The following is a 15,000-nucleotide window of genomic DNA, read 5'->3' on the forward strand; positions in this document are numbered from 1 at the left end:
GGCGGCCCAGCTCGCAACCTGCCGAGATGGACGCCTACGAAGATCGGGCGGTCTTAAGTCGAGGACCTGTTTAGAGAGAGCCCAACATAGAGCCGAGAAGATGGAGCGCGCTCAGCGTCCCTAACCCTTACCAGTAAGGTAACAAGGACCAGGCTTAGGTAATATGGGACAAAGGCAACGACAACCTCGACAATCCGGGTTAACTGCTCTCTCCGGCGGCCCAGCTCGCAAAGTGCCGAAGAGGACGCCTTTGTCGCCCACGGGGAACCGAGGCCGCTTTCCCGGCGGCTTAGCGGCTCCACATGGGATGGGGCCGCCCCCCTCCGGAGAGGGGGGGAGGGAAGCCACCGTGGAGCCGCGTGTGGCTTGCATGCGGGAGCCACGCCGACACTTCCAGCCTCGGGCGAGGCGGAAGACGGCTTTGGACTACTTGCGAGAAACAACCGTGCCCCATGCGCCTGGGAGCACCTCGGCTAGAGAGGCCCTTGCGAGCAGCGGACATACGGGGGCGGTCACTGCCTCCCCGTCGTTTAAAGCTTTCTCTCGTGCCTCGGGCTCCGGCGACACCAGCGCACTCTCGGACGCCTTTTAGAGTGATAGCAGCAGCACTGAGCAAACGCACCTCGCGGGAGCGAGAGGTACCGGCACCCGCCTTTAGCAGGACCGCCGGGCTTTTTGGGACACCGGCCGTAGGTGGCCGGGGGCGAAACAGACCCGGACGGTGTGGGAGGAAGACGCGCTCGCCGTAACCGACAGGGCTCCAAAGCACTGCCGAGCGAGTGGTCCCTCCGCCGCCGGGTCGCGGGGAGCCAGATCGATCTGAGGAGTCTTGGACAAATTCCAAAGACTCAAACGGCGCGGGAGAACGTGCTCCTCTCACAGCTTAACGACAGGTGGCAGAGGCCGACGGGGACTTCCAGGAGGCCGGCATGACGTGCCACTACATACCGGTCACACCATGGAAGTCCTTCTCGGGTTGGACCAGGTGTAGCTCCCGCTAGAACGTGCAGCACGTCCTCCTTCACGGTACTCGGCTGGAGTCACCAAGCTGGCCGAGCTCCTGCAACTGCTGGTCGGCCTGGGACTCCAGAAAGAATGCGCCAAAGTTATTTCGTGGAAGTTCAGGTGCAGCGGACCGACCAGCGAACGAGGCCGACCGGGACTTCCAGGAGACACCATGAGAGGGCCGGTGCCTATCGCTCACACCCTGGAAGTCACTCTCGGCCACGAACGGTTAGGACTTCCCGCTAGGAAGAACCGTAGGGACTTGGAACACGAAACCAAAATGCCCTCTCACAGGATTTCAGGTGAAGGAGATATTCGCACCCCTAAAAGTGTCACCACCTCAAATACACCGGGGTAAGGTGCCAAAGTACCCGGGCTCCTGGAACTGCTGCCCGGCTGAAGCCCAAAATAAAAACCTCATAGGGTTTTTCCTCCAAAACGTCAATGAAGACCGATCTGCGAGCGAGGCCGACGGGGACTTCCAGGAGGCCGGCATGACGTGCCACTACATACCGGTCACACCATGGAAGTCCTTCTCGGGTTGGACCGGGTGCAGCTCCCGCTAGAACGTGCAGCACGTCCTCCTTCATGGTACTCTCGATTGGAGTCGCCAACGTGGCCGAGCTCCTACAACTGCTGGTCGGCCTGGGACTCCAGAAAGAATGCACCAAAGTGCTTTCGTGGAAGTTCAGGTGCAGCGGACCGACCAGCGAACGAGGCCGACGGGGACTTCCAGGAGACACCATGAGAGGGCCGGTGCCTATCGTTCACACCCTGGAAGTCACTCTCGGCCACGAACGGTTAGGACTTCCCGCTAGGAAGAACCGTAGGGACTTGGAACACGAAACCAAAATGCCCTCTCACAGGATTTCAGGTGAAGGAGATATTCGCACCCCTAAAAGTGTCACCACCTCAAATACACCGGGGTAAGGTGCCAAAGTACCCGGGCTCCTGGAACTGCTAACCGGCTGAAGCCCAAAATAAAAACCTCATAGGGTTTTTCCTCCAAAACGTCAATGAAGACAGACCTGCGAGCGAGGCCGACGGGGACTTCCAGGAGGCCGGCATGACGTGCCACTACATACCGGTCACACCATGGAAGTCCTTCTCGGGTTGGACCAGGTGCAGCTCCCGCTAGAACGTGCAGCACGTCCTCCTTCACGGTACTCGGTTGGAGTCGCCAACGTGGCCGAGCTCCTACAACTGCTGGTCGGTCTGGGACTCCAGAAAGAATGCACCAAAGTTCTTTCGTGGAAGTCAAGGTGCAGCGGACAGACCAGCGAACCAGGCCGACGGGGACTTCCAGGAGGCCGGCATGACGTGCCACTACATACCGGTCACACCATGGAAGTCCTTCTCGGCCACGAACGGTTAGGACTTCCCGCTAGGAAGAACCGTAGGGACTTGGAACGCGGAGCAGAAATGCCCTCTCACAGGATTTCAGGTGAAGGAGATATTCACACCCCTAAAAGTGTCACCACCTCAAATACACCGGGGTAAGGTGCCAAAGTACCCGGGCTTCTGGAACTGCTAACCGGCTGAAGCCCAAAATAAAAACCTCATAGGGTTTTTCCTCCAAAACGTCAATGAAGACAGACCTGCGAGCGAGGCCGACGGGGACTTCCAGGAGGCCGGCATGACATGCCACTACATACCGGTCACACCATGGAAGTCCTTCTCGGGTTGGACCAGGTGCAAGCTCCCGCTAGAACGTGCAGCACGTCCTCCTTCACGGTACTCGGTTGGAGTCGACAAGCTGGCCGAGCTCCTGCAACTGCTGGTCGGCCTGGGACTCCAGAAAGAACGCACCAAAGTTCTTTCGTGGAAGTCAAGGTGCAGCGGACCGACCAGCCAACGAGGCCGACGGGGACTTCCAGGAGGCCGGCATGACGTGCCACTACATACCGGTCACACCATGGAAGTCCTTCTCGGCCACGAACGGTTAGGACTTCCCGCTAGGAAGAACCGTTAGGACTTGGAACGCGGAGCAGAAATGCCCTCTCACAGGATTTCAGGTGAAGGAGATATTCACACCCCTAAAAGTGTCACCACCTCAAATACACCGGGGTAAGGTGCCAAAGTACCCGGGCTCCTGGAACTGCTAACCGGCTGAAGCCCAAAATAAAAACCTCATAGGGTTTTTCCTCCAAAACGTCAATGAAGACAGACCTGCGAGCGAGGCCGACGGGGACTTCCAGGAGGCCGGCATGACGTGCCACTACATACCGGTCACACCATGGAAGTCCTTCTCGGGTTGGACCAGGTGCAAGCTCCCGCTAGAACGTGCAGCACGTCCTCCTTCACGGTACTCGGTTGGAGTCGCCAACGTGGCCGAGCTCCTACAACTGCTGGTCGGCCTGGGACTCCAGAAAGAATGCACCAAAGTTCTTTCGTGGAAGTCAAGGTGCAGCGGACCGACCAGCGAACCAGGCCGACGGGGACTTCCAGGAGGCCGGCATGACGTGCCACTACATACCGGTCACACCATGGAAGTCCTTCTAGGCCACGAAAGGTTAGGACTTCCCGCTAGGAAGAACCGTAGGGACTTGGAACGCGGAGCAGAAATGCCCTCTCACAGGATTTCAGGTGAAGGAGATATTCGCACCCCTAAAAGTGTCACCACCTCAAATACACCGGGGTAAGGTGCCAAAGTACCCGGGCTCCTGGAACTGCTAACCGGCTGAAGCCCAAAATAAAAACCTCATAGGGTTTTTCCTCCAAAACGTCAATGAAGACAGACCTGCGAGCGAGGCCGACGGGGACTTCCAGGAGGCCGGCATGACGTACCACTACATACCGGTCACACCATGGAAGTCCTTCTCGGGTTGGACCAGGTGCAAGCTCCCGCTAGAACGTGCAGCACGTCCTCCTTCACGGTACTCGGTTGGAGTCGACAAGCTGGCCGAGCTCCTGCAACTGCTGGTCGGCCTGGGACTCCAGAAAGAACGCACCAAAGTTCTTTCGTGGAAGTCAAGGTGCAGCGGACCGACCAGCCAACGAGGCCGACGGGGACTTCCAGGAGGCCGGCATGACGTGCCACTACATACCGGTCACACCATGGAAGTCCTTCTCGGCCACGAACGGTTAGGACTTCCCGCTAGGAAGAACCGTTAGGACTTGGAACGCGGAGCAGAAATGCCCTCTCACAGGATTTCAGGTGAAGGAGATATTCACACCCCTAAAAGTGTCACCACCTCAAATACACCGGGGTAAGGTGCCAAAGTACCCGGGCTCCTGGAACTGCAGCCCGGCTGAACACCAAAATAAAAACCTCATAGGGTTTTTCCTCCAAAACGTCAATGAAGACCGACCTGCGAGCGAGGCCGACGGGGACTTCCAGGAGGCCGGCATGACGTGCCACTACATACCGGTCACACCATGGAAGTCCTTCTCGGGTTGGACCAGGTGCAGCTCCCGCTAGAACGTGCAGCACGTCCTCCTTCGCGGTACTCGGTTGGAGTCGCCAACGTGGCCGAGCTCCTGCAACTGCTGGTCGGCCTGGGACTCCAGAAAGAATGCACCAAAGTTCTTTCGTGGAAGTCAAGGTGCAGCGGACCGACCAGCGAACGAGGCCGACGGGGACTTCCAGGAGGCCGGCATGACGTGCCACTACATACCGGTCACACCATGGAAGTCCTTCTCGGCCACGAACGGTTAGGATTTCCCGCTAGGAAGAACCGTAGGGACTTGGAACGCGGAGCAGAAATGCCCTCTCACAGGATTTCAGGTGAAGGAGATATTTGCACCCCTAAAAGTGTCACCACCTCAAATACACCGGGGTAAGGTGCCAAAGTACCCGGGCTCCTGGAACTGCTGCCCGGCTGAGGCCCAAAATAAAAACCTCATAGGGTTTTTCCTCCAAAACGTCAATGAAGACCGACCTGCGAGCGAGGCCGACGGGGACTTCCAGGAGGCCGGCATGACGTGCCACTACATACCGGTCACACCATGGAAGTCCTTCTCGGGTTGGACCAGGTGCAGCTCCCGCTAGAACGTGCAGCACGTCCTCCTTCGCGGTACTCGGTTGGAGTCGCCAACGTGGCCGAGCTCCTGCAACTGCTGGTCGGCCTGGGACTCCAGAAAGAATGCACCAAAGTTCTTTCGTGGAAGTCAAGGTGCAGCGGACCGACCAGCGAACGAGGCCGACGGGGACTTCCAGGAGGCCGGCATGACGTGCCACTACATACCGGTCACACCATGGAAGTCCTTCTCGGCCACGAACGGTTAGGACTTCCCGCTAGGAAGAACCGTTAGGACTTGGAACGCGGAGCAGAAATGCCCTCTCACAGGATTTCAGGTGAAGGAGATATTCGCACCCCTAAAAGTGTCACCACCTCAAATACACCGGGGTAAGGTGCCAAAGTACCCGGGCTCCTGGAACTGCTGCCCGGCTGAGGCCCAAAATAAAAACCTCATAGGGTTTTTTCTCCAAAACGTCAATGAAGACAGACCTGCGAGCGAGGCCGACCGGGACTTCCAGGAGGCCGGCAGGAGGTGTCACTACCTACCGGTCACACCATGGAAGTCCTTCCCGGCTTGGAACGGGAGCAGCTCCCGTTTGTACTTCCTATTTCACGGCTTTCGGTAGGAGTTGCCGAGGTGGCCGAGCTCCTGCAACTGCAGGTCGGCTTGGGACTTCAGAAAATACCATAAAAAAAAAAAGTTTTTTTTATTATGAAGGTAAAACACACAGCGGGACCGAGACGCGAGCCAGGCCGACGGGGACTTCCAGGAGGTCGGCATGAGGTGGCTGCGCCTACCGCTCTTGCCCTGGAAGTCCGCCGAGGACCGCAGGGCGCTACGGAGCTCGTACACTGCTGCCCCCGGGCTGGCACGGCTTCCCCATGGCTCCTCTATCCCCCCACGGGTGCAATAGGCAGGCACACGCCGCTCGTACACCGAGGTGGCTCCCGGCCGCTTTCGGTAGGAGTCACCGAGGTGGCCTTGCTCGTGCAAATGCAGGTGGGCTTGGGGCTTCGGAAAATACCATAAAAAAAAAAAGATTTTTTTATTAAGAAGGTAAAAAAAAAAACAGCGGGACCGACCCGCGAGCTAGGCCGACGGGGACTTCCAGGAGGTCGGCATGAGGTGGAGGCTCCTACCGCTCTTGCCCTGGAAGTCCGCAGAGGACCGCGGGCGCTGTGGAGCTCCCACAAGGAAGCTGCCGGCATGCAGCAGCTCCCACGGGGCCCCTCTATCCCCCCACGGGTGCAATAGGCAGGCACACGCCGCTCATACTCGGAGATGGCTCCCGGCCGCTTTCGGTAGGAGTCACCGAGGTGGCCGGGCTCGTGCAACTCCAGGTGGGCTTGGGACTTCAGAAAATGGCATAAAAAAAAAAAAAAATTTTTTATTAAGAAGGTAAAAAAAAACAGCGGGACCAACCCGCGAGCGAGGCCGACGGGGACATCCAGGGCAGCGGCGTGAGAGGGCGGCTTGGTGCCGCTATCTCCCTGGAAGCCGCATTCGGCCTAAGCAGGGAACGCCTCCCGCCCTCCTCTCGTCCTGGAAGTGTTGGACTTGGGGGGCGGAGCAAGTTCTCCCTCTCACAGTATTTCAGGCGTAGGAGATATTCACACCCCTAAAAGTGTCACCTCGCCAATTACACCGGTGGGAGGTGCCAAAATGCCCGGCCTCCTGGAATGGCTGCTTGGCTGAAGGCCAAAATAAAAACCTCATAGGGTTTTTTCTCCAAAACGTGAATGAAGACAGACACGCGAGCCAGGCCGAGGGGGAGTTCCAGGAGGTCGGCATGAGGTGGCCGCACCTACCGCTTGAGCCCTGGAAGTCCGTCGCGGACCGGAAGTGCATGTCGGGCGGGTGAACTACGGGACTCGCCGCGGGCGCTGTGGAGCTCCCACAAGGAAGCTGCCGGCATGTACAAGCTCCCACGGGGCCCCTCTATCCCCCCACGGGTGCAAAAGGCCGGCACACGCCGCTCATACGCGGAGCTGGCTCCCGGCCGCTGACATGCATCATTCGCGGACCGGAAGTGCTTGTCAGCCGGGTGGACACGACGGGACTCGCCGCGGGCGCTGTGGAGCTCGTACAGGGCTGCCCCCGGGCTGGCACAGCTTCCCCATGGCTCCTCTATCCCCCCACGGCTGCAATAGGCAGGCACACGCCGCTCGTACACCGAGCTGGCTCCCGGCCGCTTTCGGTAGGAGTCACCGAGGTGGCCTTGCTCGTGCAAATGCAGGGGGGCTTGGGGCTTCGGAAAATACCATAAAAAAAAAAAGTTTTTTTATTAAGAAGGTAAAAAAAAAAACAGCGGGACCGACCCGCGAGCTAGGCCGACGGGGACTTCCAGGAGGTCGGCATGAGGTGGAGGCTCCTACCGCTCTTGCCCTGGAAGTCCGCAGAGGACCGCGGGCGCTGTGGAGCTCCCACAAGGAAGCTGCCGGCATCCAGCAGCTCCCACGGGGCCCCTCTATCCCCCCACGGGTGCAGAAGGCAGGCACACCGCCGCTGATACGCGGAGCTGGCTCCCGGCCGCTGTCATGCTTCACTCGCGGACCGGAAGTGCTTGTCAGCCGGGTGGACACGACGGGACTCGCCGCGGGCGCTGTGGAGCTCCCACAAGGAAGCTGCCGGCATCCACAAGCTCCCACGGGGCCCCTCTATCCCCCCACGGGTGCAGAAGGCAGGCACACCGCCGCTGATAGGCGGAGCTGGCTCCCGGCCGCTGTCATGCATCACTCGCGGACCGGAAGTGCTTGGCAGCCGGGTGGACACGGCGGGACTCGCCGCGGGTGCTGTGGAGCTCGTACAGGGCTGCCCCCGGGCTGGCACAGCTTCCCCATGGCTCCTCTATCCCCCCACGGGTGCAATAGGCAGGCACACGCCGCACACGCCGCTCGTACACGGAGATGGCTCCCGGCCGCTTTCGGTAGGAGTCACCGAGGTGGCCTTGCTCGTGCAAATGCAGGTGGGCTTGGGGCTTCGGAAAATACCATAAAAAAAAAAAGTTTTTTTATTAAGAAGGTAAAAAAAAAAACAGCGGGACCGACCCGCGAGCTAGGCCGACGGGGACTTCCAGGAGGTCGGCATGAGGTGGAGGCTCCTACCGCTCTTGCCCTGGAAGTCCGCAGAGGACCGCGGGCGCTGTGGAGCTCCCACAAGGAAGCTGCCGGCATGCAGCAGCTCCCACGGGGCCCCTCTATCCCCCCACGGGTGCAGAAGGCAGGCACACCGCCGCTGATAGGCGGAGCTGGCTCCCGGCCGCTGTCATGCATCACTCGCGGACCGGAAGTGCTTGGCAGCCGGGTGGACACGGCGGGACTCGCCGCGGGCGCTGTGGAGCTCGTACAGGGCTGCCCCCGGGCTGGCACAGCTTCCCCAAGGCTCCTCTATCCCCCCACGGGTGCAATAGGCAGGCACACGCCGCACACGCCGCTCGTACACGGAGATGGCTCCCGGCCGCTTTCGGTAGGAGTCACCGAGGTGGCCTTGCTCGTGCAACTGTAGGTGGGCTTGAGGCTTCAGAAAATACCATTAAAAAAAAAAGTTTTTTTTATTAAGAAGGTAAAAAAACCAGCGGGACCGACCCGCGAGCGAGGCCGACGGGGACTTCCAGGAGGTCGGCATGACTTTGCCGCTCATACCGCTCTTGCCCTGGAAGTCCACAAGGGGCGCTGCGGAGCTCGTACACGGCTGCCCCCGGTCTTGCACAGCTTCCCCATGGCTCCTGTATCCCCCCCCCCCCCCACGGGTGCAGGCACACGCCGCTCATACACTCTGGAGCTGGCTGACAGCCCAGCTGACATGCCACCTCCTAGCCGACCGGAAGTACATGTCAGGCGGCTTGGGACATAGTGGGACCCCCCCCCCCCCCGCTGGCGCTGAGGAGCTCATACACTGTTGCCCCCGGGCATGCACAGCTTGCACACGGCTCCTCTACCCTGGGCTGCAATGGGCAGCACACGCCGCTCATACACTCTGGAGCTGGCTGACAGCAACTGCTGCTGATAATGATGATGATGACGACGATAATGTGCAAAGGGTTATCTATCGGCGGACAGTGTCACACTCTGGCCCTGGAACTGTGCCCCGGCCTGCCTCTGCTGCTCATTACCGCCTCTGACATTTTTTGAACATACCCCACTTTCACTTGATTTTAAATGTGTCACTTTCAGTAGCAGAAATGTCATTCTTTGACATTTGGGCCTTTTTTATTTTCACTGCTGTTGGGTCACCAAATGGATCTCCTTATCTCGAGGCCTAGTCCTCTCACCCACCGCCCTGGAACTCTGCCCCGGCCTACGCTGCCTGCCGTCACACTCTGGCCCTGGAACTGTGCCCCGGCCTATGCTGCCTGCCGTCACACTCTGGCCCTGGAGCTCTGCCCCGGCCTGTGCTGCCGTCACACTCTGGCCCTGGAACTGTGCCCACGGCCTGTCTCTGCTGTTCACCACCGCCTCTGACATTTGTGAACAAACCCCACTTTAACTCGATTTCAAATGTTTCACTTTCAGTATCAAAAATGTCATTCTTTGACATTTGGGCCTTTTTATTTTCACTGCTGTTTGGTCACCAAATGGATCTCCTTGGATTGAGGCCTAGTCCTCTCCCCACCGCCCTGGAACTCTGCCCCGGCCTACGCTGCCTGCCGTCACACTCTGGCCCTGGAACTCTGCCCCGGCCTGTGCTGCCGTCACACTCTGGCCCTGGAACTGTGCCCCGGCCTATGCTGCCTGCCGTCACACTCTGGCCCTAGAACTCTGCCCCGGCCTGTGCTGCCTGCCGTCACACTCTGGCCCTGGAACTGTGCCCCGGCCTATGCTGCCTAGCGTCACACTCTGGCCCTGGAACTCTGCCCCGGCCTGTGCTGCCGTCACACTCTGGCCCTGGAACTGTGCCCACGGCCTGCCTCTGCTGCTCATTACCGCCTCTGACATTTTTGAAAGTACCCCACTTTAACTTGATTTTAAATGTGTCACTTTCAGTATCAAAAATGTCATTCTTTGAAATTTGGGCCTTTTTATTTTCACTGCTGCTTGGTCACCAAATGGATCTCCTTAGATCGAGGCCTAGTCCTCTCACCCACCGCCCTGGAACTCTGCCCCGGCCTACGCTGCCTGCCGTCACACTCTGGCCCTGGAACTCTGCCCCGGCCTGTGCTGCCTTCACACTCCAGGCACCTGGAACTCTGCCCCGGCCTGCATCTGCTGCTCATTACCGCCTCTGACATTGTTTGAACATACCCCACTTTAACTAGATTTTAAATGGTTCACTTTCAAATGTTTCACTTTCAGTAGCAGAAATGTCATTCTTTGACATTTGGGCCTTTTTATTTTCACTGCTGCTTGGTCACCAAATGGATCTCCTTATCTCGAGGCCTAGTCCTCTCCCCACCGCCCTGGAACTCTGCCCCGGCCTACGCTGCCTGCCGTCACACCCTGGCCCTGGAGCTCTGCCCCGGCCTGTGCTGCCGTCACACTCTGGCCCTGGAACTCTGCCCCGGCCTGCCTTTGCTGTTCACCACCGACTCTGACATTTGTGAACATACCCCACTTTAACGTGATTTTAAATGTGTCACTTTCAGTATTAAAAGTGTCATTCTTTGACATTTGGGCCTTTTTATTTTCACTGCTGTTTGGTCACCAAATGGATCTCCTTAGATTGAGGCCTAGTCCTCTCCCCACCGGCCTGGAACTCTGCCCCGGCCTACGCTGCCTGCCGTCACACTCTGGCCCTGGAACTCTGCCCCGGCCTACGCTGCCTGCCGTCACACTCTGGCCCTGGAACTCTGCCCCGGCCTGTGCTGCCGTCACACTCTGGCCCTGGAACTGTGCCCACGGCATGCCTCTGCTGCTCATTACCGCCTCTGACATTTTTGAACATACTCCACTTTAACTTGATTTTAAATGTTTCACTTTCAGTATTAAAAGTGTCATTCTTTGACATTTGGGCCTTTTTATTTTCACTGCTGTTTGGTCACCAAATGGATCTCCTTAGATCGAGGCCTAGTCCTCTCACCCACCGCCCTGGAACTCTGCCCCGGACTACGCTGCCTGCCGTCACACTCCTGGCCCTGGAACTCTGCCCCAGCCTGCCCCTGCTGTTCACCACCACCTCTGACATTTGTGAACATACCCCACTTTAACTTGATTTTAAATGTGTCACTTTCAAATGGTTCACTTTCAGTATTAAAAGTGTCATTCTCTGACATTTGGGCCTTTTTATTTTCACTGCTGCTTGGTCACCAAATGGATCTCCTTAGATTGAGGCCTAGTCTTCTCCCCACCGCCCTGGAACTCTGCCCCGGCCTACGCTGCCTGCCGTCACACCCCTGGCCTTGGAACTCTGCCCCGGCCTGCCTTTGCTGTTCACCACCGCCTCTGACATTTTTGAACATACCCCACTTTAACTTGATTTTAAATGGTTCACTTTCAAATGTTTCACTTTCAGTAGCAGAAATGTCATTCTTTGACACTTGGGCCTTTTTATTTTCACTGCTGTTTGGTCACCAAACGGATCTCCTTGGATTGAGGCCTAGTCCTCTCACCCACCGCCCTGGAACTCTGCCCCGGCCTACACTGCCTGCCGTCACACTCTGGCCCTGGAACTCTGCCCCGGCCTGCCTTTGCTGTTCACCACCGCCTCTGACATTTTTAAACATACCCCACTTTAACTTGATTTTAAATGGTTCACTTTCAAATGTTTCACTTTCAGTAGCAGAAATGTCATTCTTTGACACTTGGGCCTTTTTATTTTCACTGCTGTTTGGTCACCAAATGGATCTCCTTGGATTGAGGCCTAGTCCTCTCACCCACCGCCCTGGAACTCTGCCCCGGCCTACACTGCCTGCCGTCACACTCTGGCCCTGGAACTCTGCCCCGGCCTGCCTTTGCTGTTCACCACCGCCTCTGACATTTTTAAACATACCCCACTTTAACTTGATTTTAAATGGTTCACTTTCAAATGTTTCACTTTCAGTAGCAGAAATGTCATTCTTTGACACTTGGGCCTTTTTATTTTCACTGCTGTTTGGTCACCAAATGGATCTCCTTGGATTGAGGCCTAGTCCTCTCCCCACCGCCCTGGAACTCTGCCCCGGCCTACGCTGCCTGCCGTCACACTCTGGCCCTGGAACACTGCCCCGGCCTGTGCTGCCATCACACTCCTGGCCCTGGAACTCTGCCCCAGCCTGCCCCTGCTGTTCACCACCACCTCTGACATTTGTGAACATACCCCACTTTAACTTGATTTTAAATGTGTCACTTTCAAATGGTTCACTTTCAGTATTAAAAGTGTCATTCTCTGACATTTGGGCCTTTTTATTTTCACTGCTGCTTGGTCACCAAATGGATCTCCTTAGATTGAGGCCTAGTCTTCTCCCCACCGCCCTGGAACTCTGCCCCGGCCTACGCTGCCTGCCGTCACACCCCTGGCCCTGGAACTCTGCCCCGGCCTGCCTTTGCTGTTCACCACCGCCTCTGACATTTTTGAACATACCCCACTTTAACTTGATTTTAAATGGTTCACTTTCAAATGTTTCACTTTCAGTAGCAGAAATGTCATTCTTTGACACTTGGGCCTTTTTATTTTCACTGCTGTTTGGTCACCAAATGGATCTCCTTGGATTGAGGCCTAGTCCTCTCACCCACCGCCCTGGAACTCTGCCCCGGCCTACACTGCCTGCCGTCACACTCTGGCCCTGGAACTCTGCCCCGGCCTGCCTTTGCTGTTCACCACCGCCTCTGACATTTTTAAACATACCCCACTTTAACTTGATTTTAAATGGTTCACTTTCAAATGTTTCACTTTCAGTAGCAGAAATGTCATTCTTTGACACTTGGGCCTTTTTATTTTCACTGCTGTTTGGTCACCAAATGGATCTCCTTGGATTGAGGCCTAGTCCTCTCCCCACCGCCCTGGAACTCTGCCCCGGCCTACGCTGCCTGCCGTCACACTCTGGCCCTGGAACACTGCCCCGGCCTGTGCTGCCATCACACTCCTGGCCCTGGAACTCTGCCCCAGCCTGCCCCTGCTGTTCACCACCACCTCTGACATTTGTGAACATACCCCACTTTAACTTGATTTTAAATGTGTCACTTTCAAATGGTTCACTTTCAGTATTAAAAGTGTCATTCTCTGACATTTGGGCCTTTTTATTTTCACTGCTGCTTGGTCACCAAATGGATCTCCTTAGATTGAGGCCTAGTCTTCTCCCCACCGCCCTGGAACTCTGCCCCGGCCTACGCTGCCTGCCGTCACACCCCTGGCCCTGGAACTCTGCCCCGGCCTGCCTTTGCTGTTCACCACCGCCTCTGACATTTTTGAACATACCCCACTTTAACTTGATTTTAAATGGTTCACTTTCAAATGTTTCACTTTCAGTAGCAGAAATGTCATTCTTTGACACTTGGGCCTTTTTATTTTCACTGCTGTTTGGTCACCAAATGGATCTCCTTGGATTGAGGCCTAGTCCTCTCACCCACCGCCCTGGAACTCTGCCCCGGCCTACACTGCCTGCCGTCACACTCTGGCCCTGGAACTCTGTCCCGGCCTGCCCCTGCTGTTCACCACCGCCTCTGACATTTGTGAACATACCCCACTTTAACTTGATTTTAAATGGTTCACTTTCAGTATCAGAAATGTCATTCTTTGACATTTGGGCCTTTTTATTTGCACTGCTGCTTGGTCACCAAATGGATCTCCTTGGATTGAGGCCTAGTCCTCTCCCCACCGCCCTGGAACTCTGCCCCGGCCTACGCTGCCTGCCGTCACACCCCTGGCCCTGGAACTGTGTCCCGGCCTGCCTCTGCTGCTCACCACCGCCTCTGACATTTTTGAACATACCCCACTTTAACTTGATTTTAAATGGTTCACTTTCAAATGTTTCACTTTCAGTAGCAGAAATGTCATTCTTTGACATTTGGGCCTTTTCATTTTCACTGCTGCTTGGTCACCAAATGGATCTCCTTGGATTGAGGCCTAGTCCTCTCCCCACCGCCCTGGAACTCTGCCCCGGCCTACGCTGCCTGCCGTCACACCCCTGGCCCTGGAACTCTGCCCCGGCCTGCCCTTGCTGTTCACCACCGCCTCTGACATTTTTGAACATACCCCACTTTAACTTGATTTTAAATGTTTCACTTTCAGTAGCAGAAGTGTCATTCTTTGACATTTGGGCCTTGTTATTGTCACTGCTGTTTGGTCACCAAATGGATCTCCTTGGATTGAGGCCTAGTCCTCTCCCCACCGCCCTGGAACTGTGCCCCGGCCTACGCTGCCTGCCATCACACTCCTGGCCCTGGAACTCTGCCCCGGCCTGCCCCTGCTGTTCACCACCGCCTCTGACATTTGTGAACCAACCCCACTTTAACTTGATTTTAAATGGTTCACTTTCAAATGTTCCGCTTTCAGTAGCAGAAATGTCATTCTTTGACATTTGGGCCTTTTTATTTTCACTGCTGCTTGGTCACCAAATGGATCTCCTTGGATTGAGGCCTAGTCCTCTCCCCACCGCCCTGGAACTCTGCCCCGGCCTACGCTGCCTGCCGTCACACACTCTGGCCCTGGAACTCTGCCCCGGCCTGTGCTGCCTTCACACTCCAGGCACCTGGAACTCTGCCCCGGCCTGCATCTGCTGCTCATTACCGCCTCTGACATTCTTTGAACATACCCCAATTTAACTTGATTTTAAATGTTTCACTTTCAGTATCAGAAATGCCATTCTTTGACATTTGGGCCTTTTTATTTTCACTGCTGCTTGGTCACCAAATGGATCTCCATATCTCGAGGCCTAGTCCTCTCCCCACCGCCCTGGAACTCTGCCCCGGCCTACGCTGCCTGCCGTCACACCCCTGGCCCTGGAACTCTGCCCCGGCCTGTGCTGCCTTCACACTCCAGGCACCTGGAACTCTGCCCCGGCCTGCATCTGCTGCTCATTACCGCCTCTGACATTCTTTGAACATACCCCACTTTAACTAGATTTGAAATGGTTCACTTTCAAATGTTTCACTTTCAGTAGCAGAAATGTCATTCTTTGAC

At 56.6% G+C, this 15,000-nt stretch overlaps 1 protein-coding gene and 1 long non-coding RNA gene across 2 annotated transcripts in view; one reads left to right on the forward strand and one right to left on the reverse strand.

Annotated features, from left to right (window-relative positions):
- The window catches only part of LOC142729586 (uncharacterized), a 234,225-nt gene that overhangs the window by 179,208 nt on the left and 40,017 nt on the right, over nt 1-15,000 (forward strand). The window lies entirely within an intron of this gene.
- Nucleotides 1-15,000, reverse strand: part of LOC142729584 (uncharacterized) — a 59,933-nt gene that overhangs the window by 15,935 nt on the left and 28,998 nt on the right. The window lies entirely within an intron of this gene.

Source organism: Rhinoderma darwinii, unplaced genomic scaffold, assembly GCF_050947455.1.
Source record: "Rhinoderma darwinii isolate aRhiDar2 unplaced genomic scaffold, aRhiDar2.hap1 Scaffold_726, whole genome shotgun sequence".
NCBI lineage: Eukaryota > Metazoa > Chordata > Amphibia > Anura > Rhinodermatidae > Rhinoderma > Rhinoderma darwinii.